Raw genomic sequence first — 15,577 nt, 5'->3', positions numbered from 1 at the left:
AAATTGAAAAAAGTAACAAGAAAACCCCCAAGTTGAATAAAATAATCTAACATATCATTTTTTCAAATAACATGATTTTTATATACGATACAATGAAGTTACAAATGTTATTATTGACCCTTTCTTTTAATTTGTAGAAAAATATCTGACTTGCTTTAATGAACGAAGATTGATAATGATTAATGTGGTATAACTGTTTTTATTTCATGAAAACTTTGCTATTTTACTTAATTGGTTTTGAAGTATTGGAACCCATGTTTGTAGATTTAATTGCTGTGAACAACCTTTACTCAATACTGCAGAAATATTTTCAAATGGGATTTAATAAGGCTTTTATTTTGGAGATCCTTCTGAACAGTTTAACTAAAAGTTGTTTTACACAATTGAGAGATAGCAGTTGGTGATCATATATAATTAAAAAAATTAATTTTAAAAATACACTTTTATTTGATTAATGAAAAAATTTTAAATGACTGAAATTTTACTATTTGGAGATTATTCAATTAAATTATCAGTGCAGTGATTATAAAATATAATGTAATACAATGAAAGGCTCCCCATGCTTTTATTATTCGTGACATAAAATGTAAGGGATTTTGTTAGTAGATTCATTCAGTATGTGTTATTATAATGAAATTTAGCTGAGAGATGCAATAAATAAATGTTCACATAAAAGTACATTTACTACCGTGAATAGAAAGCAGATTTACAGATCATCATTATCAATATAACATTTTATTTAAATTTAATCAAAGAGTTTACTATAAACATTTATTCTTAATTTATTATGAAAGTGAAATTTTTTTTTAGCACATCTTTAAATATATTTGTGTTGGAAAAATTTTCAAACAATTTATACTTTAATTGAATAATATCCAAATAGTGAAATTACGGTACTTTTTTTTGTAATCTTTTCATAGTTATAAAAGCGTATTTAAATTTTTTTTATTGATTTTATACTTTTTAACCTCAATTAGACTAGAAAACTTTACTCTCACAGTTAGTGTATTATTATGAAACTTCTTAGACATAATCTCAGGGAAATGTGTTAATTTATCAATTTTAAACATATTGTATAATGATTACTTAAGTCTTCACAATTGTGGATGGATTTCTTCTGAAATATCTGATGTAACAAAATGAGTAACTGACTCAAACACATTTGTGCATAAACCTAAGAGCAGTGATTTCCTAACACTAGTTGACAGCTGTCAACATATAAATCATCTTCAAGTTATAGGCTATTTATTTTCTTGTGTAGCAGAAAGCACTGCTGACTGACACTCTGCATCAAAGTCTTTCGTATAACAACCACGTATGCGGTTGTTTGAATTTCTGTTATTTCCAAAAAATAAATTTTCTATGAAAATAAATTGTTTTATGATATTTTTTGTCATCACAACATATTGTCATCGACAACAAGCATGTGTGCAAAATTTTAGCTTTCTATCTCATCTAGAAGTAGGTTAAATATTACTGAAAATTCTGACCATCCTGCCGTTCGACAGTGTGCACATAGAATGTTAAAAAAAAAAAGCATATAAAAATACATCTTTAACAAAAATTTATCTTAATAATAATAAATAAATTTATAAGCACATAACATATTCATTGGAAGTATGCTAAAAGTACTCACTTGTCTTAAAACTATTTCTTATTAGAAAAGAAATAGTTTTTAATACTCATTTGCACTCAAGAATCAATAACTATTCCATCCAATTCAGGGTAATTGATTAGTATAATTCAGTTGCATTCAAACATTCCAATATTCTATGAAATTAAAGATGAGAGCAGCAACCCTAAATGTTGAAAACTATGTTGAGTATTTCCTATTTATTTTTTAATATATATATATTTATATATTAATCGGAAATGTCAATGTAGAGCCTATCAAAATCATAATAGTTATGTCAAAATATAAATACATAAAATACAAAATTAATACATAAATAACAGTGAAGACCAGTTATAAAAGTAACAAAAATACCATGCTTCAGACAATACAACATTAACATTAGACTATTAGGATCCAAATACATGAAATCTTAACAGTTAGACATTGATAAATTCTTCAAAAGAATGCAAGAAATCCCTGATAAAATAATTTAAAACTGCATTCAAGAAAGACATTTATAAGTCCTCAGAATGCACCCTTTTTGAAAAGACTGTCGATAGCAGGAGGTTGGTTAAAAATACAGTCTATAAGTGTATATTGAATTACACGAATTGTAATTTTAATTATAGCTTTTCTTCATACTTCGTTTCCCTTTTAAATATTCCCAAGCAACTTTGGTTTTATTAGGTGAACATATAATTCAGGAAATGTAAAATAAAATGTTGACAACAGGACACACTTATAGAGGTGTCTGTAGCTTTGTATTTACAAGCATAAACAATGGAAAAATTCAAAAGAAAATTTATCAAACATGAAAGTCTAACTTCCTTGCTTTTATTAAAAATTGAGAAATTACAAATTAAAAAATTAAGTTTAAATTCAGTATTTAAAGATTTAGAGATTGTTTTATTTATATTAAAACTGGCAGTGTTGGAATTTAGACCACAACTATTGTTGCTTAGGAGAAATTCAGATACTTTGTATTGTACAGGATGGAGTCTCTTACAATGGCACAAGAAAAATAATTATTATAAAATAGTTTATTTCTGGATTAGAATGATGTCCTAAATGTCACTGGTCAACATAAAATTTGGAACTGAAAAGATCCAAATAGTCTTATATATAGTATTTTATGTGCTGAATCTGAATATTATTCCAAAACAACCCATCACATAATGTTCTTAAGTTACAACACTTTAAATTTATTTGTTTCATCATTCGTGGAGCAAACAATACAAATAAGTACATCTGAATGTTTGCTTATTCACATCTGATTTATGTTGGATGCTGTCGACCTATGCTTGATATGTAACAGTTGAATGATGTCATTTCATGTCAAGCCAGACATATGTAGACATGTCAGCGAGTCAAGTAATGAGTAATTCAACATTTCTTCTGTATGAGTTCAGCTCTTGGTAAGACTTCATTTGTTCTTTATTTGTGGTAGTGGTTTTATTACAGATAAATTATAAAGATTATTTCATAAGTGATGCCATACATTTAGTAAAAGATTTTTATGACAGAACAACTTTTGGTATTATTTTATTGAAATCAAGATTTATTAAGTTGTGTTTGTGCGTGCGTGTGTTCATGTGTTTGATGTTATGTTATAAATTAAAACTTAATTATTTTTATAATTAAGTAAGTATTTCTGTAATACTTCAATTCATTAAAACATTTTGAATAGGGTTTGTAAAAATTCTCAAAATATTTTTTATGTTTGCAGAGAATTCACAATGAAAAGGCAATGAAAACCAGTGTTGAATCCACTGAAAACTGCTTACAAACAATATTTTTACTGTCCATTGGAAAACCAAGATAAATCCTGGCCCCAATATATATCATGCATCAAAAGCTATGTTAAACTAATCCAGTGATTAAAAGGAAAAAAGAGCATTTGCCTTTTTGTGTACGTATGATTTGTTTAGAGTCTACTAACCATTATGATGACTGCTATTTTTGCTTAACAAATGTTACTGGTTTTAATTCAAACAATAAAAGCAGTATCGCATACCCAAATGTTCGTTCAGCTATGAGACCAGTACTTCACGGTATTGATTTACCAATTCCAATTTTCCAACTTCTTGGAAAGAAATTTCTGATTCCCTAGAAGGCTCAACCGATGAATCCTCAATTTCAATAGATATTAATTACGTTCCAGAAGAATCAAATATTGAACCTCACCTCAACAAGCAGAACTGAGTGACCTAATTCATGACTTGCATTGCAAATGATGACTTGCACAACTCCTAAGTTTATGTCTTAAAGAATTGAATTTATTAAAAAGGGATACTAAAATTTCAGTATACAAAAATTGAAACAAAATTTACTGAAATAGTTTAGAAGAGATGGTTAATTTGTTCCTGCCATGATGTTAGAGGGTAATGTCTGAACCGGACATTTAAAATGTTATTCATGATTGGCGGTTTTTTTATAGACTCATCAAAAAGAAGGTTAAAGGCAGTATTGGTGCATAACTCAAATAAATTTTTTTCTGTACCGGTAGCACGTGCTGTGGGAATGAAATAAACATGTGAAAGTATGTCAAAAATTTTAAAAGCTATTAAGTATGATGAACACTCATGGCAAATCATTGCTGACTTGGAAGTGAAAAGGCTTCTTCTCAATCTCCAGATTGGATTTACAAAATATATGTATTTCTTGTGTTTGCAGGATAGTCAGGCTAGATATAAACACTACGCAGTTAAAGACTGGCCAAAAAGAAATCAGTTTAATGTTAAAATCACGTTTTAAATTTAAACCGATGCAGTAGAAGTGTTCTGATTTTGTATTTTGAATAAAGTAACCTATTTTTATAGCATTAAAAAACAACTGATTGTAAATACTTATAAATTGAAAATATATTTGAGTAAAAATCATGTGGGAGTGTATGTTTTGTAAAACAAAGTTTATGAAATTGAACAATGTATCTTTCTTTAAGCAAGTACAACGTAACATTTGAGGTTATAACAATGTAAGTTAAAATTGATATCAACTGTAATAATCGAGAAAAAAATACTTGGAGGAAGTCTAGAATTTTGGTCGCTTAAATGGTGAGCAGGATTGCTACTTGTCAGTCTATTGCAAGCTTTAATGTAAGCCTTAATAATTGTTAATATATAAACTATGCTGAAAACTTTAAGTTTATTTTTCTGAAATTGGTTCAAAATATGTTGCGAGAAATTGGTTGGAAAAATTAAACTTCTTTTATTACATTTTGGCTGTTCAAATTGGCCTAGAGAATTGTACATATATTAGCTATTTAATTACTTTTGAAAAATTCTGAATTTTTTACTACGTAAATTTCTGCTTGTGTTGTGAAAATGACCGTTCTTTTGGTTATCCGATTTAAGTAAAATAAACGTCCATCACGATTACAGTTGCGGAAGCGTACAGTGGTTTTATTTAATTCTCAGCATCTCATTCTGCGACGCTGGATTATGTTTCAGTATTGAACACTTAATTGTATTTTACGCCAAAGGTTCCCAAATCCAGTTCCGTAGAGGTCAGTGATAAAATGACAGCTGCCGCTAGTGTCGAAGGTATCCTTTTTCTTATCGATTTGTAACTTTATTAGCCTATTTCTGTTAATTGTATTTTCCTTCATAATATTTTTTTAGAAATTGTTTAATCTGTTTTATCGATTGTGTACAAAAATATTATATTAAATATTCTAGCGATAATTAACATTACTATGCGCATGGAATATTTGAGATGTTTTGTACGGGAGTCTAAAGATTTATATTTGGCTGCACTGCGTCAACTGCTGAATTGGCGGCGTTCTATGACGAAGTGTGTAGTGTGTTATGTTTGTTCATCAGTTTTATTGTAATCATTTGGAGCTTTTTTACCGTCTTTGGAGCGTTTATTCTAGAATAATCGGATTGGTAAGTTCCAGTTAATTATATTTATTTGTTACTATTGCGTAAATTTAAATTTATACGTGACGCGTATCAATTTACATTTTTCTTATAGCTCTAAAACTATGATGCAGTACGGTAACAGCAAGAAAAGATTATGGGATCTTATGCATTTCTCGAAGTTTCATGACCTAGGGACTCCGAAAGCAAAAAAAAGTGGTGAGTAATGTGCCTGCTTGAAGGTTACTTACTTTTGACTGAATAAACATATTTTGATGAAATTTTGTACAGAGACTTGTATACACATGCACAAACTAATACATATGTTATAGTACTATGTGTAATGTAATGATTGCATTTTGGGAAGAAATACATGCCCAAAATTCTCATTTAAATATTTTCAATATAACAAGGTTCTTCAATGAATTAGAAAACTTATTGTACGTATTCGTTCATAAAATAATGAATTTTACTTTAATTGCAGTAATATGGTAATTACTCTTATTTCTAGTATTATAAGTATGTATTTCACGATTTTTTATTATATCTGCATTCATTAAATCTTGTAAAAAACTTAAGACATTTTATATATAAAAATCAAAACACTGAAGTGATTAACGTTTCTAATATTTAAAAACTTAAGTTGAAGAATTTCACTAAAATGAGTGAACATAATAAGTTTGTTTGTATGTAACTCTCAAATACTTCTAAGCATTGATACCTCATCTTCACTTAAATTTTTAAATTCTTTTTTCTTGTCTCTATCCATATTTCACTGTAATTGTATGCGTAGTCTTAATACTATTGGCTTTCATTTTATTACTTGAGAAATGATGTAAGTATATCTAGGTTATGTATATCATTATTTAAATTATTGAGCATTATTTTTATTATTTTTTGAAATAATAAAAGTAACGTATCAACAAATAGATGAGCTTACAGTGCTCAGTTATAAAGATAACAATATCAGTATATATCAGAAATAGGAGTGACCGCCAGGTATGCCTGTTTGTTTTCAAATTTTCTTGTTATATTTTTCAGAGGTACATCTAACGTTATTGGTCTTTTTATATGTAAAATGTGATTTTTTAAAAAAATAACCTTTGAAATAATTCAGTGCAGTTCTTACAAACAATTTGTAATTTGTTTTTATAATATAAGGGGTGTCCCATTTGAAACATCCTATTTTTATTATGCCCTGTAATGGGCATTTCATATATTGATGTATTTAAGCAGTTTGCATTTCCACAGATTGAGTAAAGGATCCCAATATCCTCTTCCAGCAAGATAGGGCTCCCACCCTCGCACTGTCTCCTTGAGGTAAGGGAAAGGCTGGATGAAATGTTTCCTAGTAAGTTGCTGGATATTCTTCATGTGACTGATGTTGAAGTGATGTGATGTATGATTTTTTGTTATAACCTGATAAGACAGGCTTTAATTTAAATTTTGTTTCATGTTGATATGTGTAATATTTTGGGAGATATAGTCAAATAAAAATAAGACATTTCAAATGGGACATTCTGTATTTTTGACAATAGTTATCAAATACCCTCATCAAGACTATGAAAACTGAAATTATTATTATTATTTAATTTTTATTCAGATTCAACCTCTACCTGTTAAATCCGTCTTACAGCTATGATGCTGTCTAAAACCAGATAGAAATCGGTTGAAGACATTGTTTTTTGTTACACAGTCTCTATTCATAGAGTACATATTGCCATGTACTCTATGAATAGAGTATATATGACAAAATTTCTTAACAAATAAATGTCAGGGTATTTAATAGGCTTTAGCTGACTTGGATCTTTGTCACTCAGTACTTTTGGAATAAGTGTAATTCAAGATATTTTTAATTCATCACACATTTCATCAAATATTACACTTATAACAATTGGTAAAATTTTTTCTGAACATTAATGATTTTCCTTCACTTCCTTAGTTTTTTTATTAATGTGATCCAAATTTGACCAACTTTTGAATGACCAACAATAGCTTATTAATTATTTAGCTAATTACATCTATGTTAATATGAGGTATTGGTTGTGCAATGCTTCAGAAAACGTTTGTTTGGTTTATGTATTTGTTTGCGTTAAGGGTTATTGATTGTTACTCCATCTTTTTACAATATCAGCCTAATTAATTCCATCAGTATAATTTCTTTAATTGTTTTGCACACTATTTAAGAATCATTTTGATATTTCAAATCATTTAAATTAACCATTTATTTGCAGTTATATTCTTTAAATTTATATATGTTCCTAATTTCTTATTTATTGCAGTTTGAACATTATCTGTGAATCAATTGATTGTTTTATTTTCACCCAGTCTCATTTAATATTTTTTAAAGATATTGCAAATTATTTATGTTTCAGTTTAAAATTATATTGAATTGCTCTTCAAAAAGATTTTTTATTGAGGTAATTATGGGGTTCTTTCATTTGTGGATTTATACCCAGCAAAATGTAAATTAGTTTAGACAGGAAATATAGTTCTTCCTATCAGATTTAATACTAAGGATGCATTCATTTATTTTAATAAACTAATCTTGCAGGATCTAGGTCGATTAGATCTATACCCAGAGAACCAATATTTCAGAAGGATCAGGGCTAAGAAAAAGAGTTGGGTGGTGAGAAAGAACAGTCTGATGATCATAGTAATTAACTATCTTGCCCGCAATTGTAGGAAACCTCTGTACAAATAATTAATAGATTGCCAGCAATCCTAGGAAACCTCTCTACAAATAATTAATAGATTCAGTCAGTTTTGTACTTGTCCATATAATATATTGAGTTTGTCAGGGTTAATGGCTCATAATTGTTTTTGTTCAGTTGTGTTGAAATCTAGGTGGGTATGTTACTACATATAGCATTAATTAATTAATATCTATTTAGTTAATATTTGTGAATATATTCTTTGTGTGGTACCTTTGCCACTCCTTTTGTGGTGCTTAGCCCTTTACAATGCCTTTATGTTATATTTTTATTTTTCCTCCTAGATAACTATTGCAAAGCTATAACTGTAGAAGGGAAAGTATTGTAATCAGTCCAATTTGGGCATGTGCAGTTTTCACTGGATCTTGACATTTTGATACCTAAGGGACGCAAAAAACTGAATGGAAATTTTCCAGATGTTAATGATTGTAAGTAAGTGTATGTGTTCAGTGTTGGCCTCTAAATCATCTTATATCTCCAGAATTACTGGACTGATTTTCACCAAACTTGGTCAGATTACTTCTATATATGGGGCATTGATGCCATTAAATTTTCCGACTTAAAAGGTCAAGCGGATGAGGCTGTAGAGCGAGGTCACCCTCAGTATCTTGAGATTTCACCTAATTAAGGTCATAGTTTTCATGGCACATTTCTCAACACTTAAAAATTAACAATATTTGCAAAAAAAACTTGCAAAATCGCACCCCTATCCCATAAAATGCTCTAAATTACTGGAATGTTGTTTTGTCACAGGTGAGGGGAAGAATTAAATAAATGAATAATACTTAAAATGTAAAAAAGTAACTCGGTTTGGCTGGGTCTTGAACTTGATCGCCCAGTTAACTTGTTACCTGGTGCGTTAAGCCTTGTGGCTACACTAGAACAAATTTTGCTTGTACGGTCAACAGATGATACAAATGAAATTTTTTCTATGTATGTTGTGAAATTATATTAGTTTAGTTGGTGTTGACTTCCCCGCTAGTATGGTACCGCCTCACCTGCATGAGTTAAATATGGTATGTGTGCGCTTTAGTTAGAGTCATTGAATTAAATAATGAAAAAAAATATTTCATTTAAATAATGTTATAAATATTTTAAATTAAGTTGTGTGGGTATGTCTTCCATCAGAAACAACCCACAGTTGTAGGACATTCCTAAAATGTGGCTTTAGTTGCGTGACATGAAAGGCCTACAACTATGTTGTCAGTTTTTTGTGTGTACCACTATTTGCAAATCTCTTTTTAATATAATTTTCTGACTCAACTTTTTTCACTTATTCAGTGTCATGGGTCAGGTGATGAATCACAGACACTCACGTTGTTCTTTCCCTCTACCACTCCTTCATAAACGTTTCTTCGGTATATTGCTATTCATAATATCCTCCTTAATTTTATGTACCTACCCATTTTTTGATCTTCCTCTTGTTTTCTTCTCATTTACTTTCAAGTTTAACATTTTAATGCAAGTTTTTCTATCAAATTTTTGTAGTATGTATAAATACTACAAAAATTATGAGTTATGAGTATTTTTTTCTAAATTACAAATTAGTTTTTAAATTTAATTTTGGCACTGCATTTTATTTTCTCAGATTTTTTGTTGATAATAAGCATTATGGTTGTATAGTTATAAAAACCTGTTTCAATAAGATGAAAAGATTAACCCTGACGGGGAATCTTAAGACTATGGGGTTGGCATCCCCAAGACCCTGGTGTGTGCAGCTTTTCTTCCTACTACACACTGAGTTGCTTAACTTTTACACCATGCACTACGTAGTGAGTCTCGAATGATGTCCTCTGGGCACCTGAGCCAACCCATTTGTATGATGCTCTAGCTCCTGTATGCGTGGGCACTACAGAGGTGGTCTCTTATTTCTGGGGTACTCGTGGGACCAAAATTTCTAGTCCTCAAATAAAGTTTATGATGGTTAGTGGTTTATTTGAAAAAAACACCAATATTAGTATTGTGAAAAGGCTTTGCTCAGCATTCTGACAAGGATAATAGGTCTGAAGAAAATAATAATTTAAATGGTAACATCCTGTCTACAGTATAAAAATATAAATTTTGTAGTTCTTTGAAATAATCAGGTAGGTCCCTTCTTAAGGTCTGCTTTTCCTGATCAATGAAGTAGTAATAGGTTCAAGTGGTTCACTGAAGAATGTCAAGAACTTAAGAGACAGATCAATACTGATAGAGACGTTTAGTGACAAGCAGAGTCAATTGCTGTTACATCTCGCCAACATGGGTGGTATAAATATAAGTGCAGAAACCTTGAATTCCAGTTGAGGAGTAATTTTTTGCCGGGACCTTCTGGAGATTGACATTGTTGAAATTGCCGATGAGCTTCATACCCAACGTGTTACACAGGTGAAGTGAATAATGAAACATTAAAGTGGGATGGAGGAACCTACTCCTTCCCTCATATTAACGTTAAACCTTCCCGTACCACCAGAGAAAATAAAAGTAGTTTACGTGTTAGTTACAGTATGACCATTTATCCCCAACCTACAGTGATATTTCCAGTGCCAAGGGTATGGTCATGCTACAACCTTTTGCTAAAAAACAGTGATATGTGTTTGATGTGCTAAAGATCACGACACTAACTGCCAGGAGGAAGAAAAATATGCTAACTGAGATAGATAACATTTAGTTCACTCATGAGATTTGCCTACTTTTAAAGAAAAGAAGGCAATTCTCAAAGTTTGTACTGAGCAGAAGATTTCTTTTCTGTCCACATGAAGACAATATAATAAGACACAGAAGTCCAGGAACCTGGTTAAACAAGATGTCTCTTTTACTGCTGCCACATCAAGGCAAACCCAGGTAATCAACAGTGCAGATCTTGCATGAGTTAAAACTTGTTCAGATTTATCTGATCAAGTTGCTTCGTTCACAGCCACTATTTCAGAGCTAACTAAGAGTACAGGCAAGAAGAAAGATATTTTATGTGGAAAGACCGACAATGGTTTACGAAAAACCAGATCAGTCAGTACACCACTAAATAAAATTCCCACTGCACCAACTAGTAGCAAACTACCAAGATCTCTATGTAGGGATCCTATAAAATATCATCGCCTGGTACGATATCTACGGCCTTCCAGGCTTTCAATTCCCCATCACTATCTTGAGGTCTGTTCAAGTGCCTGAAGAAGCAAAGCACTTCCTTAAATTTATAAGCGCAAAAAAGAAAAATTAGATAGTATTTGATAAATAATCGGCAGGCAAAGTTTTTCATATAACAGAGAAAAAATATTTTTTTTGGGTACACATGTTATTCAGTGGATTGTTTGGGGCCTCTGTTCTCGCCATGAGGATATCAAAATCCTACTAAGAAAATCCTTTGATACATGTCTGCAGGAAACTCGCCTTCTCAGGATGAAGTATTTTTTCGTTGTTACATCTGTGGCACTATCAAACAGGTTTGAGGATGTGAAAGAAGTCTTACTAGCCATGCAAATTCTACTGGTTACAAACATCCCCATAGTCTCAGTGAAGGTATTGATGCCATTTAAAATTAATATCTGCAACTTAAACTTTCCCCCAAATTTTAATATCAGTGAGGATGATCTATTCAATCTTTTTTTCACAAATTCCTGTGCCCTGCCTAATAATTGGCGATTTCAATGCCCATCATTATTTTTAGCCATTATCATCATGTTCTTTTGAGGTGATCAGCTGAGGCAGAACTTGGAACACTGCTTATGAACGAAGGGGAATACACATTTATGTCATCATCAGGTACATTCTCCTGCATCGATCTATCCTTGAGTTCTACATACCTACTTCTAAGTATTACCTGGTATGTATCCAAAAACTTCTTACTGAATAATGGTTTCTCCCTATTACTTCTCACTATTACTGAATATTGGTTTGTCCTAGAGTTGGCCACGCAAATGGGTGGTAGGGAAAGTGAATTGGATCGTGTGCATATATTCCTTTGACTAATAAGACAGGAGTGGTAGTGCAATCCACCAACTTGCTATGTTAACACACGTGATGTTCGATAGTGCTAGTAAATTTATCACTCTAACATCTGGAAAGCCAAGGTGGCCTGCTGTTCCTTGGTGGGATGAAGAATGTAGGAGTGCACTAAGGGATCTTTGCAGGGCTTAACATAATTTCAACTGAAGGCCTATGACAGAATTGCTCTGTGCCTTCTGGTGCAAGAGTTGTGTGTCATAGAGTGTTTTGGTGTGCTAAATGAAAATCATGTCTGAATTACTGTATTTATTCGAGTACTCCCTGTCCCCGAATAAGCCCCGCACCTCGATTTTCCAGACCGAAAATCTAAAAAAAAAAATTAGTATATAGTATATTGCCATACACACCTGATCGAATCTAAAATTACGGTTTCGTCCATCCAACCTGATTCCTGTTCTCTGATAACTCCATTTACCTGTACAGTAGGAAGAGTTTTTCTTTTAAAAACTATGTATGGAGGCAATTTTGATCCATCAGAAGTAATGCAAAGCATAACACTACACCTTTGTTTTTCATTACTACCAGTGCGAATCGTAACACTTTTTTCACCTTTTTTTGTTTACGGTTTTGTCAAATGGCATTTCAAAATATACAGGGGTTTGATCAGCGTTTCCTATTTGAGAAGGCAAATAGCCTTTATCTTTTCTAAGATTTATTATGTATTTGTGAAAATGTAATATTTTTTGTTCATAAGCATCTGGAAGTCGTTGAGAAATGGTCGTCTTTATTCAACAAATCATTTCATGCAAAAAATCGTGTTATCCATCCACGGCTTGCTTTAAAATCAACTTTATTCAATGATTTAGCGATTTCACAAGCATATGATTGACACATTTCTGTCGTGATAGCATAACCGCATTTCCTTTTTTCCATAACAAAGTCATACAATTTTTTTTCTATGTCTGTGTATTTTGGTTTTAAGTCACAAAAAGACTATTTATTACCAGTGCCTTTCATCAGAAGTTGTTTCTTCTTAAGCCAGTCTCAAATGCAGCTTACGTCAAATTTTCTTCCTGCCGCCCGATTTCCAATTTTTTCAGCCTCATCTATAACACACAGTTTTTCATTTACTGTAAAAGATCGTAAACGCTGTCCGTTTGTACTCATTTTAATGCCGTAATTAATATAAATCACCATATTAAACTTTGCAAGATAAACTAAACAGATAAAATGCACATAACCGTCCACATATACAATCAGTACAATGACTATGGCGAATAGACAAGACAACGATGGGTCGTCCTGTAACTGTAGTGTCATTAGAACCGGATGCAGCCTATACAGAATAAATCAGTTTTATAAAAATACCTTAACTTCATTCCTATCGATAATATGAACAGGGTGTATTCTGTATAAGTGGCATCCGGTATTGATAAACGAAAGCCTAACATAACTATATTTATGTGATTCAATTTAGGTACTTCTAAGAAAACGTGTACTTTACATAAATTATCCTGGCCAAAGGATATGTTTCAAGTAAGCCCTGCACCCTTATTTTTTCTCTCCTATTCCTAGAAAAAAGTGCAGGAGGTACTCGAATAAATACGGTATTTGGATACATTTCTCAGACATCTCCATCATCAGTTGTGTGGAGAAAACTTCGGATCATGTGTAGATCAGGATAATCTCTGCTGTCGATGGAACTAGAAAGTAACAGCATCCTTGTCACCTTTGCCAGTTGATGTGGCAGATACGTTTATGTGAATCTCCCTTACATTGTCCTTTACATATTGTCCTGAGTATAAGGTATAACTTGCATGTAGAAAGTATCTCATTTGTTTATTGGAGACTCGCAAAATGAATTAACATTACCTTTTCATTTGATGAGCTAAGGTATGCCTTGAATAATTCTCGTGACACTTCCCCAGAAAATTATATTAACAAATTATATTATAAGGGTTGTGAGATAACAACTGAGCATAACCCTGATACTGTATTTCAACAGCTTTTGTCTATTTATAAATTTATTGTGACCAGGTGTTCTGGTTTTTTGGTCAGAGGCATTGGCGATTCCCATAATGAAATCTGGTAAGGATAAAACATACCCATCAAGTTTTCATCCTATCTCCATGTCTCCTTGACCAGTACCCTGTGCAAGCGAATGAACGAATGATAAACCATCACCTAGTGTGGTACCTTGAGAAAAATGTCCTAATTGCTCCCCCCTCAATTCAGTTCCTGCCACAAATTAGATCATCTATCGATCATGCAATTGCCCTGGAATCTGCTACTCAAAACATCTTCCTACTTCACAACACCAGATTGCAATATTTTTCAATATGAGAGAGGCGTACAATACTGCTTGGAGTAGAGGAATCCTAAATACACTGCATGAATAGGTTATGCAAGGAATCTTCTTGCATTTATCAGGGGTTTCCTCAAAAGTTGTTACTTTTGAGTTCAGATTGGAACAACTTTATCTGAAAGTTTCATACAAAAACTGAATATCAAGGGAAGTGCTCTAAGTATTACCCTGTTTGCCGTAGCCATAAATACTATAACAAACGGCTTGCGAAAACCCATTATGTGTTCATTATTTGTAGATGATTTTTTACTTTATATTCCATGTAGAACGTTAGCTACTATCAAGAAGCTGCTTCAAAACACAATAGCTCGTTTAGAATCGTGGTGTAAAACTACTGCATTTATCTTTTCCCTGGACAAAACAAAAAGTATTTGCTTTTCCCAGTTGAGGGAACATGTTGACCATCAACTGTTTTTATATGGGGAACCAGTTGAACCATGTAGGTGGATTAGATTTTTATAATTGTGGTTTGACCAACAATTGATGTTGACCAAACATTTAAAGGAACTAAAGATAAAATGTTTAAAAATGCTAGTCATGTTTAGAGTTTTTTGTGCTACTCATTGGGGATCTGATTGAATATGCATGTTGCGCTTCTGCTGAGGTTTGGTCAGTCCGTTCCCGCTTGAACTATGGCTGTGTGGCTTATTTGTCACGGACTACCGTTCTTACTGCTCAATGCAGTAAATCATTTACTTAATTTGTCTTGGTACAGGTACATTTCGTTCAAGCCCTGTGATAAGTATTGTAGTAGAGAGAGGTGACCCATCTCCTTGGTATAAATTAAATTTCTACTATTTTGCTTGTTATATTGTTCATTTTGATTATTAATTTTATTTATTTTACGTTACTGTTATTTAGCCTATATGCCTGTAATACTTTGTGTTTGTGAAATTGGCTTAGTTTCTTTATTATAGAAGTATTTCTTCTGGGCACTTATAATGAATCTTAACTGATGTCCCAATAAAAATTAAAAAAAAAAAAACAAATAAATAGGTTGAAATTTTCTTTTATGAATTTTTTTTAATCTTTGTGGGTAAATGCGAGTTTAGTTTTTTTTTTAATTTTGATGCATTTAAAGAATTTTAATTTACACAGAAAATTA

This window comes from Lycorma delicatula, chromosome 10, assembly GCF_047948215.1.
Source record: "Lycorma delicatula isolate Av1 chromosome 10, ASM4794821v1, whole genome shotgun sequence".
Taxonomy (NCBI): Eukaryota; Metazoa; Arthropoda; class Insecta; order Hemiptera; family Fulgoridae; genus Lycorma; species Lycorma delicatula.
The sequence above is the reverse complement of the archived record's forward strand: the minus strand, read 5'-3'. Positions refer to the sequence as shown.